Raw genomic sequence first — 14,809 nt, 5'->3', positions numbered from 1 at the left:
AGTTTTCTTAAGCGAGCAGATGTTCGGAATACTTGTGCATACACATATACATACATATTTATGAGCAATGTGCAATTGTAGATATATATGTACATATGTACATATATGTATTTTATTTTAAAAATAAGTTCAAATTAAAGTCATATTTCAGAATTGCATTCTTGTGTATATATGTATCTACAAATGTACATATACTTACGTATATCGTTGCCTTTAATATAGAAATGCCTCTTCTGCCATTTTTGCTTCTTTACATAGAAACTTATTGAAAGTTCTTTGATGCTTCTTCTTATTACAAAACATAAGTTAATTTCCACCAGAAGGAAAATAGATGCACTTCCGTTGCATCGCAAATGTCAAACACTTGCGTAACGATTTTTCAGTTCACTTCCGCCACTAACGAAGTGGAAAAGTAGGAAATGTAAAATCGTTGCATTTTCAGCCTAAAAGCAGACCTTTACAAAAGTTTGATCGTAACATCGTCTCTTATGAGATAAGTCTTTATACAGACAATATTTCCCTCTAGGCCACTGATGGACACTGTCTTGCCCGCGGGCAAAGCTCTTTTAAGCTTCCTTTACATTTTGTATAGGCGCGTGCAGAGTAAAAGCTCTCTCTGCTCATCGCTGCTCTAGGCAGATCGGTTGACGTGGAGTCGTTGTGTTCTGCCAGTTTCTGGCGTTCAGTTATTGACTTTTAAATTTCACGTCACAATTTTAAAAGTCATTTTCGAGAGTCGCTGTCAAGAAGCCAATTGAGATCCCAGTGTATATATATGTATGTATATAAGAATGACATTTATATGGCGAAGAATGACCCTTAGTTGGTCTATTTCAAAGTTTTTTTTATGAAATCAAAGGCAAATAAATTTTCTTCTAATAATGTTGCAGCAATTTTTCAGTCAAATTGCTGATTTTGGCCTTTTAGGAACAAAATAAAACCTTACTAATCGAAAATTTATTGAAACTGTAAAAGTTACGCATAAACACATATAAAAAACTATAGAATTTTTAAGCAATTTTTTTGTCTTATTTCTTACTGGATTTCGATTCGACGTCGGAAACTATCAGCAGCTTCCCTTTTTTGAATTGTTGAGGAAAGATTGTTGATTTTTTTTTTTTGTATGCAGTATAATCCGGGTAGATTGAACTAGTTCGTACAGGGCCTGTTCACTCAACCAGTATTGTTCATAGAACTCAAATCAGGATTTTAAAGCCCCTTTAAGTTAATTCATTCGCTAGATAAACACATATATGTAACTCTTTGTTTGTTGCTAGGAGGTAACTTGACTTTTCCTCATTCTCCACTAAACCAATATATTTAATTGCAGTTAATGTGAAATAAGTGAAAACACACACTAGTAGTTTCATACGGTCTGAGCAGACTAACACGCGAAAATACACTAGTCTTTTCAGACCGTCTGAAACCGATTATGTAGTTGAGTCTCTTCCCCTTCTCGCCCATGAAAACCCGGTTTGAAAAGAGCTTAAAGTATTTGAGAAGGTGATTCCCAAAATCAGGCATGGAAGATCCCCGTTGTATTTTCTCACTGCTAAACAGATTAAGTACAATTTGAAAATTTTATTTCCCATCCCTGGTAAACACTGTAAATTTTTTATAAACTAAAAATTTACGAAGCAATTAAAACTGATAAAACTCTGTATAAAAATGTGGAAATTATAAAAAAAGTTTGCTAAAATAGCTAACTCGATTTAAAAAAAAAGGCAAAAAAAAAGCTAATAGCTCAACACATATTTCTATAGCTAAACGGCGAAAAAAAAGCTAAATCTAGCTATATATAACGCTTCATGTACATATATGAGCAAATCTCACGAGTTGTTTCATTTTTCGACAAGAAAGTGTTTTTTTTTTTTTGTCGAATATGGGGGCACACTTATCTTAGAAAATGCTTTATCTGGAGTCTTGTGTAAAGAACAAGATTACAACGTGGAGTTGTCGTTAAATGAAATTTTGAAAGAAATATAAGTATAAACAAATAGCTTTTAGTAAAAAAAAAACCGACTTAAAAAAAATATATATAGATATAATATATATATACAATATTTCATGATCCAATGATCGGATCTAAACCAGATTAGTATGGGACCTATCTTTCCGATGCAAAACGAATTATCTAAATTGGTTGACGTGGTCCAAAGTTATGCGGTAACATACATAAAAAAAATAAAATAAAAACTAAATATTCCGACGAACTGATAACCCCCTCCTTTTTTGGAAGGCGGTTAAAAAAAATAAACACTCATGCTCATATACCCGTACTTGCGTATGTAACGTATACGCCCCGTAGCACCATACGCAGTCATCTAACACGTTTACTAGCACGCCTTAACTTAAAGTCATATTATTTAAAAGTAATTAAATATTGGTGTGTGAGATTTTTACACAGAATTCCTTATACACAAACTTATACATGTATTACTTTATTTATGTATATAACCTTTTTAGAAAGAATTTCTAGTTTGCCTAAAAAAATTTTTAAAATATAATTTTATTTTCTCAAATCATAGTAATCTTTTATAATATAAGTAGTGTAGACTTAACTTAACTTACTTAAAAAATCGTCAATGATTAATCAACATATCAACTAAGCCAGAAGCGAAAATATTTTTTGTTTGGATTTTCCTTTTCAGCTGATGGTCACTTGACCGCATATAAGCCACATCAAAAACTCCCTGAACAAAAATTTATTGCATTGACCGATATATTAGGTTACGTTACGTAAATTAAGTCTAGTCTATGTGAACCTTTACTTAATGTAATTTTTTTCATTTGGCGGCACACTAGTTTTGTTCGTTCGTTTTGACCAAAATAAAATTTTGACGGTTTAATTTCAACATTTTTAAGTATCCAAAATTATTAAAATTAAAAAATCGTAAAATCGTAAAATTTCAAAAATTTATTAAATTTCGTGGTAAACTTTTGAAACTTTACAGGTATGTTGTATTTGATGTCAACGTCCATTGTCTCTAATACAGTATCGATTTTTTTTAAAAGTCGGTACCAAAATACATATAAGTGTTTTTCATATTTGTACCGCTTAAATCACGATTTTCCTTGTTTTCTTTATTAATCTAATAGAAGTCTCAGTGTGCTCTAGCCCAAAAACCATTTTTCGGACGTGGCAGCTGTTTCGTTATCTCAAAGAACATATAATGTAACGCAGCCGTAAATATAGCCGTCCATAAACATCCTTGGTTTCTATGATTTTAGGTTATGTTTCTATCATTCTTTGTTTAAATTTTCTTTAAGGTTTTTATAATAATTTGTTAATCAAACAAGTCTTTTTGAAAACATATAAAGATTCATTATTTGTTAAGTTTGTTGTTTTTTTTAGTGAAACTATATAAACTTAAATTTAGTCAAATTATAAAAAAAATATTTGTTATCTTCGAAAATTCGATTCGATGCTTTAGAAATGGCCCAATTTTCGCCCACATAAATCTGGTCACCGTCCTCTGATATTCTTCTTATCAAGCTTATTAAATTTATGTTGAAATCTCCAAAAACGTAAATTTTGAATTACATCTCTATATTATTAAACGTGCGATATACATACATACATACATATGTATGTACTTATGTAAATGCATACATACGTCCAAAAATATTGAAATTCAATGTATATAATTCACATCTTTAGTGTCACTGTACAACATAATTTCCCATAAAAATAATACTAATTCGCAAAATTATTGAACACTGCATTACAGAATGAATTCCTGTACCAAAATGGCATTTGCATTTTCATTCAATTTCAACAAATCCAACAATTTGTTAGCCTTAACGCTCTGCCCAATTTTTCAATCAGTCAGTATATAGTACGTGTGTATGTACATACATACATACATACATATGTACATAGATATGTGCATACAAAATCCACATAATACTTACAATGCAATAAAATCAAAGTACCAGCTAAACGACCTTAGGGAAGGGCATCAAAAATCGCATCAAATTCTATCAAATAAATAAAGGTCTATCGTACACCGAAAATAGGCCAGTTGGCAAAAAAAGTTAGTGGACACGGGAAGGAAGAGCAACCAAACAACCACACACATACAAACATCCGAAAACGCCATGAAATGCTTTAAGCGGCGCAGTTTTGCTACAATATCAGTAGCAGCAAGAGCACAACAATAAATACCAACGCCAGTTTACCGGAAGAAGCATATTGTACGGGTATCAGGAGCAACAGATTTCCTCAATGGTTTTAATCCTAAAGAGCCGTCGCACACTAATCCGCCACTCGAATGTGCTAACATGTGCGCTGCATCTACGACATCACCGCCACCACAACCAACTACCAGCTACCAACAACTACCAGCAACCAACAACAACAGCGACAACAACGTCAGCATTGCCAATCTTTTAATGGCACTCATCGTTCATCGCGACTTTTCCGCAGCGGCTGCTTTGTCGGCGCTTACTTCATCATCATTAGCTGTTGACATACCAGACTTACCGGCGGTACTGGCGGTACTGGCGGCATCGGCGCAATGGGTATTCATTCAACTCATTTAACGTTTGGTATTCAATTGGAAAGCATAGATTTCGCTTTTCACGACGCAAGAGGATGCGTGTTGGACGCATGAAATGTGAGTTTGCTGTTTGTATTCCCACGTCGGCTTTTAAACGTATTTGCGTACTTTTGAGACTATTTTCCATCATAGAGAGTTTTACTTAGCGAAATTTTACATTTGGGTCAATTACTATTATTTCTATTCATGGGTATCAAGAGAAGGTTCTTAAACAATTTTGGTCCCAAAAAAAATATTTTCGATCAGGGTTTCCACGCTTCTATGTAATACAAATTTTTATTTTGTTAATTTCAATCAGCATTTTTTTTTATTTACATATCATCACCTGAGTGGAAGTTGTGCCTATCTCAGAAAACTTTTCAAAAACGCCCTACTTCAGAATTTTATTGGAGAACGCCATATTTCCGTATTTTATTGAAAAACACCCTATCTTAGAATTTGGTTGAAAAACGCCAAAAATCGGTTATGCGGCAACATACACAAAAAAAAACTTAAAGAAAATTATGTAAAAAAAAAAATATGAAATAAGCTATTAAAAATTAAATATCATTAAAAATTATGTTTCTTTTTAAAACAGTAAACTTTAAACATTAAAAAAGGAGGAAGATATAAAATAAGTTTATAAATTATAATAAATTTTTCTTGTAAAAGCAATTAAATTGAAAACTTAAAAGCAAGTTAGAGCAAAAAATAAAGCCGACTTCAGTTCTCATATAAAATTTTAAGAGTACCGTTAATTTCTTCATGATCCAATGATCGGATTTAAAACAAATTAGTAGGGCCAGCTCTGAGGTACCACCTTGTCTTTACAATTTATAGAAATCGGTTAAACTGGTCCAAAGTTATACATAAAAAAAAAATACATCAAATTCCGACGAACCTTCTCATTTGAAATTGAATTGATTTAGTTTCATAAAATTAATTGAAATTTTTAAAAATATTACTCTTTTTAAAACAATAACATTAACAAAAGATAAACTAAAATAATTGAAATAGGTTTCCAAAAACTACATGGAAAGTTAAAAACTATAAATGTATATATATTCCTTTATAAAGCAATAAAATCTAAAAATTAAATGAAAATTAATATAAAAGGCGATAAAAAATTTAAAAAGAAGAAAAAACACCGCTTCCCTAGACCCGAAACTCGGATATCCCGAATATTATATCAGCGCATTGCTTCTCGGCCATTGCACTGTTGAAGCAGCGCGAGCAAAATTTTGTACAAGTGCTTTCTGTCATTCACCATGAAAGTTGTCAAGGTGGCAAGGGAGCTTTTTCTGTAAGACCTTCGTGCGAGAATAAACAAAATCTTTCAAACTATCTTGCCTGCTGTCTTTCAAATTGTGCAACCAAAAACTTTCACCTATCTTAGCCAGAATTTTTAAGCTCATCTAGTGATTTAACTATGAGGCCAAAAAGTTTTCATATTAATTTGCTTTATACTGTATTCATTAAAAAATAAATAATATGATAGGGGGTTGGATGTGGTCATTGTATTCCATACCTAAGACACAAGCGAACTCACTTCTGATACTAGCCAGCGCAAACTTGCATTGTGAATATAAGCTAAATGAAGAGTCATAGGGCTGGTTTCTCCAACTCAACTTAACTTAGTTTAGCCACTTTTTGGACTTAAGTCAAAAGTTAGCCTACGTTTTACACAGCTTATTCATGACTAAGTCAAGAAAATTGGCTTAACTAAGTTAAGTTGAGATGGAGAAACCAGCCCATATTGTTTCACCAAATAACGGTTTATTTTTATTTAGTACATTTATTCGCCTAGCACTACTTATTTACCTATGTACATTAGGGTGGCCCTTAAAAATGAAATTTTAAGTCACACCCCCTCAGTCGCTAATACAACGGTCAAAGATATCACATATAAATTTTAGTCCCGATTGGAGGCGGTTAATGCGTGTCGCACAGGGGTCAAAGTTCAAATTCCTCTATGGAGACTCAAAAAATTTAAATAAATTTTTTTTTCATCTAATACCCAAAGTCGATACTACTGTAGGCGCAGATATCACGTATAAATTTTGGTCCCGATTGGGGGCGGGAAAGGCGTGTTGCACAGGGGTCAAATTTCAGATTCCCCTATGGAGACTCAAAAAATTTAAATTCATTTTTTTTACCCTTACCCTACTCAATTTGAGACCACAATTTATATTTGACATCTTCGACGTCAGTAGTATCGATTTTGGGTATTAGATGAAAAAAAAATTTATTTAAATTTTTTGAGTCTCCATAGAGGAATCTGAACTTTTACCCCTGTGCGACACGCCTAAACCGTCTCCGATCGGGACCAAAATTTCTGTGTGATATCTTTGACTATATTAGCATCGATGTGGGGGTTGACGTTTAAGGCATCTGATGTAATAATGTACTTAATACATTTAAGGACCACCATAATGTACATATGTAGTGCAAATAAACATCTAATCTTATGACACTTTCAAACCAATTAAAGCGTTTATGAGTTGCGCGAAACTGAGACCGTGAAACAGCAGAAATTAATAGAGCGATGATCACAAGAAAATAGAAAACAAACCACGAACGTCTGTTGGGCAAATAACGCTTGTCATCCTGGAGAGTTTAGAATAGTAAATACAGAAAAGTATACATTCATATATGTACATACACCAAAATACATACATACCTATAGTAAATATGTACACAAATGTTTATAGATATTACTAAAATCGCCGCTTTAACTTTCCCACGGCAGCAGACAAGTCAGCACTTGCATATGATTGCCGATTGAGGTCAGACGCTTTGTTGGAAGCATTCAGAGCTGCATAAAGCACTTGCCAATCAGTTGAACAGAAGATATACAGAGATTGTTCCTAAGTGCTAACAAATGACCAAACAGCGAATCGACCACGTGTACAATAGACCAGCAACGAGCGAACGCTGCATGAGCTGTTATGTAGATAGCAAGCAGGACATACATATGTACGACGTATCCTGTCAATTTTCCAGTACTGCCTACAAAAATAATTTAAAAAAAAAATCCATGAACCTAAATACAAAACTTAGCCGCAACAAGTAACTAACTAGAACTAGAAAATTTGTTGAATATTTTGTTTTGAAAATTTTCTCACGGGAAAGTTACACTCATTTGCACGGCAATCAAATTGGGGTTTTCCAAAAATGGCGCACATATTGTGCGAAATTGACGTGTGGACGAGAAGCGCTCGTCACTCTTAGGAAATTTTCATTTAGAAATGCGAAAGGACATGTTCACAAACATACATATGTACATACCTGCATTTACTTGGTGTACTTAATATGTGTGTACATATGTATTTATACACATGTGCCTATGCTAGCGGCGCTGTGCGCTAGTGTGGGAATGTCCTTCCTCAATACTAACTAGTAACACTTGCGGAAGCATTAAAGTGTGAACACGTCACCCAATTGTGTGTACCTGTAAACACTGCGCAGATCAGCGCAAATGTCAAATTCCCACGCAATGGCAGCAGCAGATAGGCTGAGGTGTAAGCCTTGAGGCACTGAGGTTTCTAAGATTAAAGGTGTTCCCACTGTCTTTTCGCTAACACAGTATGATAGGCGACCATATGTATGCCAGTAAGGAGACTCCGAAGATAAGGTAAATGTAAATACTTACGTACATATGTATGTACGTAACATGGTACGAGTATGTAAGCAGGGAGAAGGTTCGAACTTCTAAATAAGTAAGCATATGTTGTTAAATTATTCTTTAGCTGCTAGAATTTATCCTGCCACTTCAGCACCTATAGAAACTTCTTAGTGATTTTACCAAAAAAAAAATAATATACAAAACCGAAAGTTCGTGTAACTCTTATTGCCACCACCCACCAAATCCATTCACTACCCTTATCCTATCTCTTATCGGTGCTGCTTTAGCGCCGCTCGCGCTGATTGCTGCCTTGCTTTTATCAGTAATTGCACACTGCATATTCGCCCCCACCCTGTCACTGTGCTTAATTTACAGATTAAGGCCCTTAAAGTAAACATCAGCCAACCATCGGAACTGCTGCAAGGCGGTAAGTGAATTTTGTGGTTGAAACTGGTATGTGTCTTTGCTAATTTTTATCCGGATTGCTACTACCTACATACTTATTAACCCAATTACAATGTTAATGTGCAATACGCAATTGGATTTGCGAATCTTTATTTTTATGAGCGTACTAAAATAGTATTAAAGTGAAGTTTTTGTGCTACGAATTAATTGTGTACAAAAAGGATATCTGAGTGCTTAAGAAAATATTGAATATAACAATTAAAGCAAACATAACAAAAGCAATTAGGCAGATTCTAGAACCAAAAAAAAATACAGCCGATTATAAGTAAGAATGTTGTTCAAGTTTTCTATTCATAGTCCGCTTAAAGCATAGATTCTCAACATGGCCCAATTTAAGGTAAATCTTTTGTTGAGCCCACTCAAAATTATTTTACCTTAAACAAAACTTATATTTGCAACTTTAGCCTTTTACTTTAAAGTAGAAAGTGCACATACTTACTTAAAGTATGTAGGAAAAATTAGCCGCAGATTCACACCGACTTTAAAGGCTCTCATGTTTCCCCTAGGGATTTTAGGCCTATCAGTCTGTCATCGTTTTTACTAAAAACGCTGGAGAGACTGATATACCTGTACATAAGAAACGCGATTACTCGTGACTGTCTTTCAAGAGCTCAACATTCTCATTATAAGGATACCGCCCTGCACACATTGGTAAAGTGGTTAGAGGAAGCCTATAAGTTTAGCATTAGGAGTTCTGGAGGGTTATGACTTTGCCCTGAACACATAGATTACAGCGTCTCCAAAATGGCTCCCACAAGCTCCTTCTCTACCTATATTCCCTAAAGAGAGGACTGGTTAGGGCAGAGTTACTCGAAGGAGCGAGCGGTAAACTTCTTCAAGGAACTATCAAAACTTGGAGACAGGCAAATTAAGTTCAGGCTTCCGGACTTCTGCAGTGTCTTTCAGGGGGAAATATCTGATCAAGCTATAGCTCATCAAGGAAGCCTTTATGCTAAAAGGGAGTGATGGTACGCTCAAAATCGGTAAAGGAATGTCAGACCTCTCTATAAATCGCGTCGGAGTACTTCCTAATAAAGCTAGTTTAGGTGCCGAGCCACATTTACATCGCCGGAAGCTGCGTGGCTGATGGCCTGACATTAGAAAGACATGCTTTAAACGTTATCCCTAGATAAGGAGCAACTACGGACGTGGTTCTGTTGCAGCAAATGTTTTTATGAAGCACTTTAAAATACTTTTTGCAGCCCAAGACACGAGTGTCCCATCGTTAGCTGCCGAAAAACACGTCAACTCTCAAGGGCTATTGATGGATGTTGTGACAAGCTATTGTGCGATTGGTATTCACCCGGGAAGACTAGGAATTACAGCTGATCCCTTTTTTATCAGCTGTCAAGAGGAAAGTGAGGTCAAATCATCTCCATGTCATTATGTCCAACTTCAGAAAAATATCAGAAAATATTTTTGGATACCTAAATCAACTTGTGTGCAACGGCATGGAATTGATAAATAACGATCGACTCCTGTGAATATTGAACTTTAAAGCCACCATATTTTCAACAATATGCGTCCATACACAAAAGGCAACAAAATCTCCATTTTACAAATAGAATCTGGTATGGTGCCTTTTAAAAAAATTTAACATGTCTCCAGTTTACGTACACGAGTACTTACTACAAGGCAAGGCAAACTAATTTCTGACCAAATTTGAACTTTAAACAAAAAAGTATTTCCAGCTCCTTGCCCGTCTGCCTACAATGGTATAAAAACAAGCCTAGCATAAGTAGACATACATGCGTGTACATATTATGCTTTTATGTATTTTTGCGCCTTAATACAAGCTACACTAGCTAGCAGTTCAAGAGTATTTTCCAAAATAATTATGCATATATTTAGTATTTGCGTTTGCCAAATAAATACAGACTACTGTGTATGAAATTTCCACTAACAATAATTCGTCAACAATTCAAAAGTAAACTTTAATGCTTAATGTACAAAGACAATGTACACACACATGTCCAACATATGTACATTAGGGCGGATAAAATTTCTTTTTTACTATGAGCGTATAAAATATTAGGATTCTCCATGTAATTCAAAGCAAATTTGCCGAAGAAACCCTGGATCTAAAATCAATTTTGAGTGTGCCAAATTTCGAAAACAGATTTCGAAGAAAATGTAAAAATTTTCACTGTTGCGCCCTCCGGCGAAAGTTTTAAGAAAAAGATAAGTGCAGAAATGGATTCCTCATACCAAAAAACACCTTAAAGTATGTTTTTATACAAAATGTAAGCATTTCTTTAAGACACCACAGCAAAATGCTAAGAAACCTATTTTCGCAATTTGGCAAACTCCAAATTGATTTTAGACCCAGCGTTTCTTCGGCAAATTTGCTTAGAATTGCACGAAGAAGCCATCTGTGCTATACTCGCATAGTCAAAAAAAATCGCCCATGTAAATTGATCCGCCCTAATATATGTAGATACATATACGCAGTGTACATCCGAAAGCAAATAGCTATGCCCTCAACTGGGCTAGGGTCTACTAGGCAAAGCTATGTATGGATTTCAGTTTGAGTGGGTGTGCGTCTGTGTCTGCATTTGTATTTGTTTTTGTGTTTGTGTGTTGGTGAGTGTAAGTGCAAACGGCATCGACAAATATGCATCATAAATACCAAAAATCTCGAAAATATCACGTAAAATCGATCAGCAACAAAAACCCAATTGTTCAACAATGTAGCTACAATTTGTTTAGTAGCAGCGGCAACAACGACAAAAATGCAGTCAAGCCTTAAAACAACAACAGCAAACAAGAAAGGAGGGAGAATATACAAATGACAACAACAACATGAAATAGTAATTTACATTAACAGTGTTGCAAAAGGCTTTTAAAATGAACTGAGGGAAATTCAAACATGCATGTATGTATGTATGTATATACATGCGTATGTGTATATATATATTTACATGCTTACCTCCAGAAATGTACATTTTTAAAATTAATTGCTGTGACTTACGAATCCTAAATTTTCATATAACTCACCTTTTTGCTTTTACATACATATGTACGTATGTATGTACCTATTCATGGCAGTATTTGCTCATTTGCCAATGACAAAAAAAAAAGTTCCAGGAGCCTGTAAATAAACAGAGCAGAGGCCCTACAGCAAAAGGGAATTGAAATACATATTTGTGGGTATGTCTTCGTGGCAAAATCATACATAGGTATGCGTAAGTCGTTATATACATATATGTACATATATTTTGAGATTATTAAAATTCACTTTTCACTATGTTCGTATACGCTATGTACCGAAACCGGTCATACAAATTTCAAAAAAAAAATGTTCGAGAGTGTGTATTGGTGGTGGCCTGCTTAGAAAGAAGATAGGGTACTTAAGAACCCATTAGTTCTGATTTTAATCATATCAGAAATACATACATACATAACTCCAGTTTTGCCATTTTTACAAGAGCGAAGAAAAACTTGCAAAATTTTTATAACAAAATGTTTGCGTATTTAAAGCAAAACATAACTTCGTACGAAGCGATAGATTTCGACGTGAACACAGATTTGCTGTATTCTCTTAAAAGGAGGAGCTCATCTATACGACATGTTTATTTGCTAATTTTATGTTTGTTCTTTGTTTGTGAACCGATTTGAATGATTCCTTGGCCTTAGGCTAAGAACCTCCCCACAGAGATCCGATTTAAATTTTTTCAAAAATGAGCGCCGCACCGCCCTCCGGTGATTAACTAAATATGTATATCTCGATAATCAATTTCAATATCTACTAAACTCGGTGCAAATAGTTCCCTAAGTATAGCGAAGCCACCGGGTCGATATTTTTGAAATCGAAAAAGTATCACGCCCACTCCCCATGTAATGGTAATTTTCAGAAATATAAAACTAATGCTTAATATCCACTAGGTGTTAAATGACAAAATTTTTAATGACAGCGTTGGGCATTAAAAAATACTCGTGCCATTACGTTCATAAAAATAGTGATTACGTTTGTTTCCACATAGATTTTTTTTAGTCTGGTAGTGTTTCTTCATTTTACTTTGTTAGCTTGGTTTCATATAGAGGCAGAAAAATATTTTTCTCACCTGGTTACTCTTGCAACAAAATATGGTCTCGCTGACAATACACTAGATGCTTTAGTTTTTCTTGAATAGGTCGAATATTTTCAGCCCTAATAACAAAAATAACGAAAATTTGATAATTCTTAAGTTTTAAAAATTAATTTTTTGCATCTTAATTCATTTTTGTGTTGAGTTTTTGGTAGTTGGTTCTTTCTTTTAATCAGCTTTGCTTTGTTTGGACCTAGCATCTTTTCGGAAACGATGTATTTTCAATAAAACTAGGAGTGCCAGTTACTGTTGAAATTCGACCGTTCTTCTAGTTTTTAAGATCCTTGGAGAGGTTTCCTAACTTAGCACGTCGTTTAACTTATAATGTAATTTTTCAATTTTTTATTTCTTTGAAAGTCTTTGGAGGACTTTGGCAAGACTTGGAGTATACCCGGTATATTCCAATTTCTCGATAATTTGATACATAACGACAATTCAATGAATATCAAAAACACTAAAATCCCTTAACCCAACAAAGTTCGATATCTCACTAATTTGTATAAATTTTGATTACTGTGCTTTTGTAGGGCTTGATAAATATGCATAACTCGATAACTTTGGATACCTTTATAAATTTCGATTACTAGGTTGATTATAATAGCTCCACAATTTTAAAAAGCTATCAACCAATTTTCTGGTAGCACGAAAACAACTCGATAACAGTGATAACTCGATAAACTTAATGAACTTGAAATTTCGATAACTCGATATATTTTGACAATTTCAAAAGCTTCAACTCGATAAATCGACAATTTTCAGTAAATTAATAAATATCGATAGTTCGATACGTTCAAATAACTCGACGCAATACGATAACTCGATAAATCTCGTTAACTTCATAAATATTGACAATGCTATGAATCGACAACAAATTTTCTGTTTCTATAAATTTCGACAACTCTATGAATACTGATCAATTTGAATAAGTATACACGTTGCGATATCTCGACAAATATGGATAACCCTCGATGATTCGATAAATTTCGGTAACTTGATAATTTTCGATATCTAAATTTTTTTATAACAGATTTTATTTCAATTCCTTTCAAAAAATAAGTGCGCCTGGCCCTAGACTTGAGAAGTGAAACTTACGTTACATATCTAGAAATTGTGCTAGTTAATGTAATGTTATAAGCTTAAAGTTATATTTTATCTTTCTACTATCTTTATCCCTATCGATATCCTTTTCGTTATAATTACATTTATATTAATCTGTTTGCCTGTATCTTTATTTGTATACTTTCCTTTATGCTGCATCCTCCCCTTTGTCTTTTGAAAAGTAAAGTGTTTAAATTTACCTTGATCTTCAACTTTTTTATCTTTCATATCTTTGCTTTTATCTACATATGCACCTAGATGAGATGAGATGTGATGACGTGATAAGATGTTATGTGATGTGATGTCTGGTAATGCGATGTGATGTGATGTGATTTTATGTGATGTGATAGGATGTGATGTGATAGGATGTGATGTGATGGGAAGTCATTTCATGTGAAGTTATGTCATGTGATGTTATGCCATATGACGCCATATAATGTGGTGTCATGCCATTTGATATCATATCATGTGATATCGTATCATGCGATGTCCAGTTATCCATATCATATCATGTGATTTAATGTGATGTGATGCCATATAATGTGATCACATGTCATGTGCCGATTATTATATCGATAACACTGTCGATAAATATAACAATTGCAAAATCGTTTAATTTATCGATAATTGAATCGATAACAATATAGATTATTATACTGATAACAATATCGGTTATTATATCGATAACAATATCGGTTATTATATCGGTAACAGTATCGATTATTATATCGATAACAATATCGATTATTTTATTAATGACAATATCGAGAATTATATCGATAACAATATCGATCTCCATCCTCATCTTTTTCTTGATATTTATCTTTATATCCTAATTCTTATGTTTTCTCATTTTCGTCTTCACATTCACATTCACATTTATCTTCATTACATTCGTAGATGAGCCCACCCACATTTCCATTTCCATTTGTTTTCCATTAATATGCAAGTAAAATGTTCGTAATGTACCAATATATCTTCTGTTTTTTTTT

General features: G+C 33.9%; 1 protein-coding gene across 2 annotated transcripts in view; it reads right to left on the bottom strand.

The window, feature by feature from the left end:
- LOC118737170 (protein single-minded) overlaps positions 1 to 14,809 on the bottom strand; it is a 133,247-nt gene that overhangs the window by 45,253 nt on the left and 73,185 nt on the right. The gene's annotated exons all lie outside the window — the stretch shown is intronic.

Source organism: Rhagoletis pomonella, unplaced genomic scaffold, assembly GCF_013731165.1.
Source record: "Rhagoletis pomonella isolate Grant_MI unplaced genomic scaffold, Rhpom_1.0 Rhpom_scaffold_00004, whole genome shotgun sequence".
NCBI classification, from domain to species: Eukaryota; Metazoa; Arthropoda; class Insecta; order Diptera; family Tephritidae; genus Rhagoletis; species Rhagoletis pomonella.
Note: the sequence above shows the minus strand (reverse complement) of the source record. Positions and strands in the feature narration are given on the sequence as shown.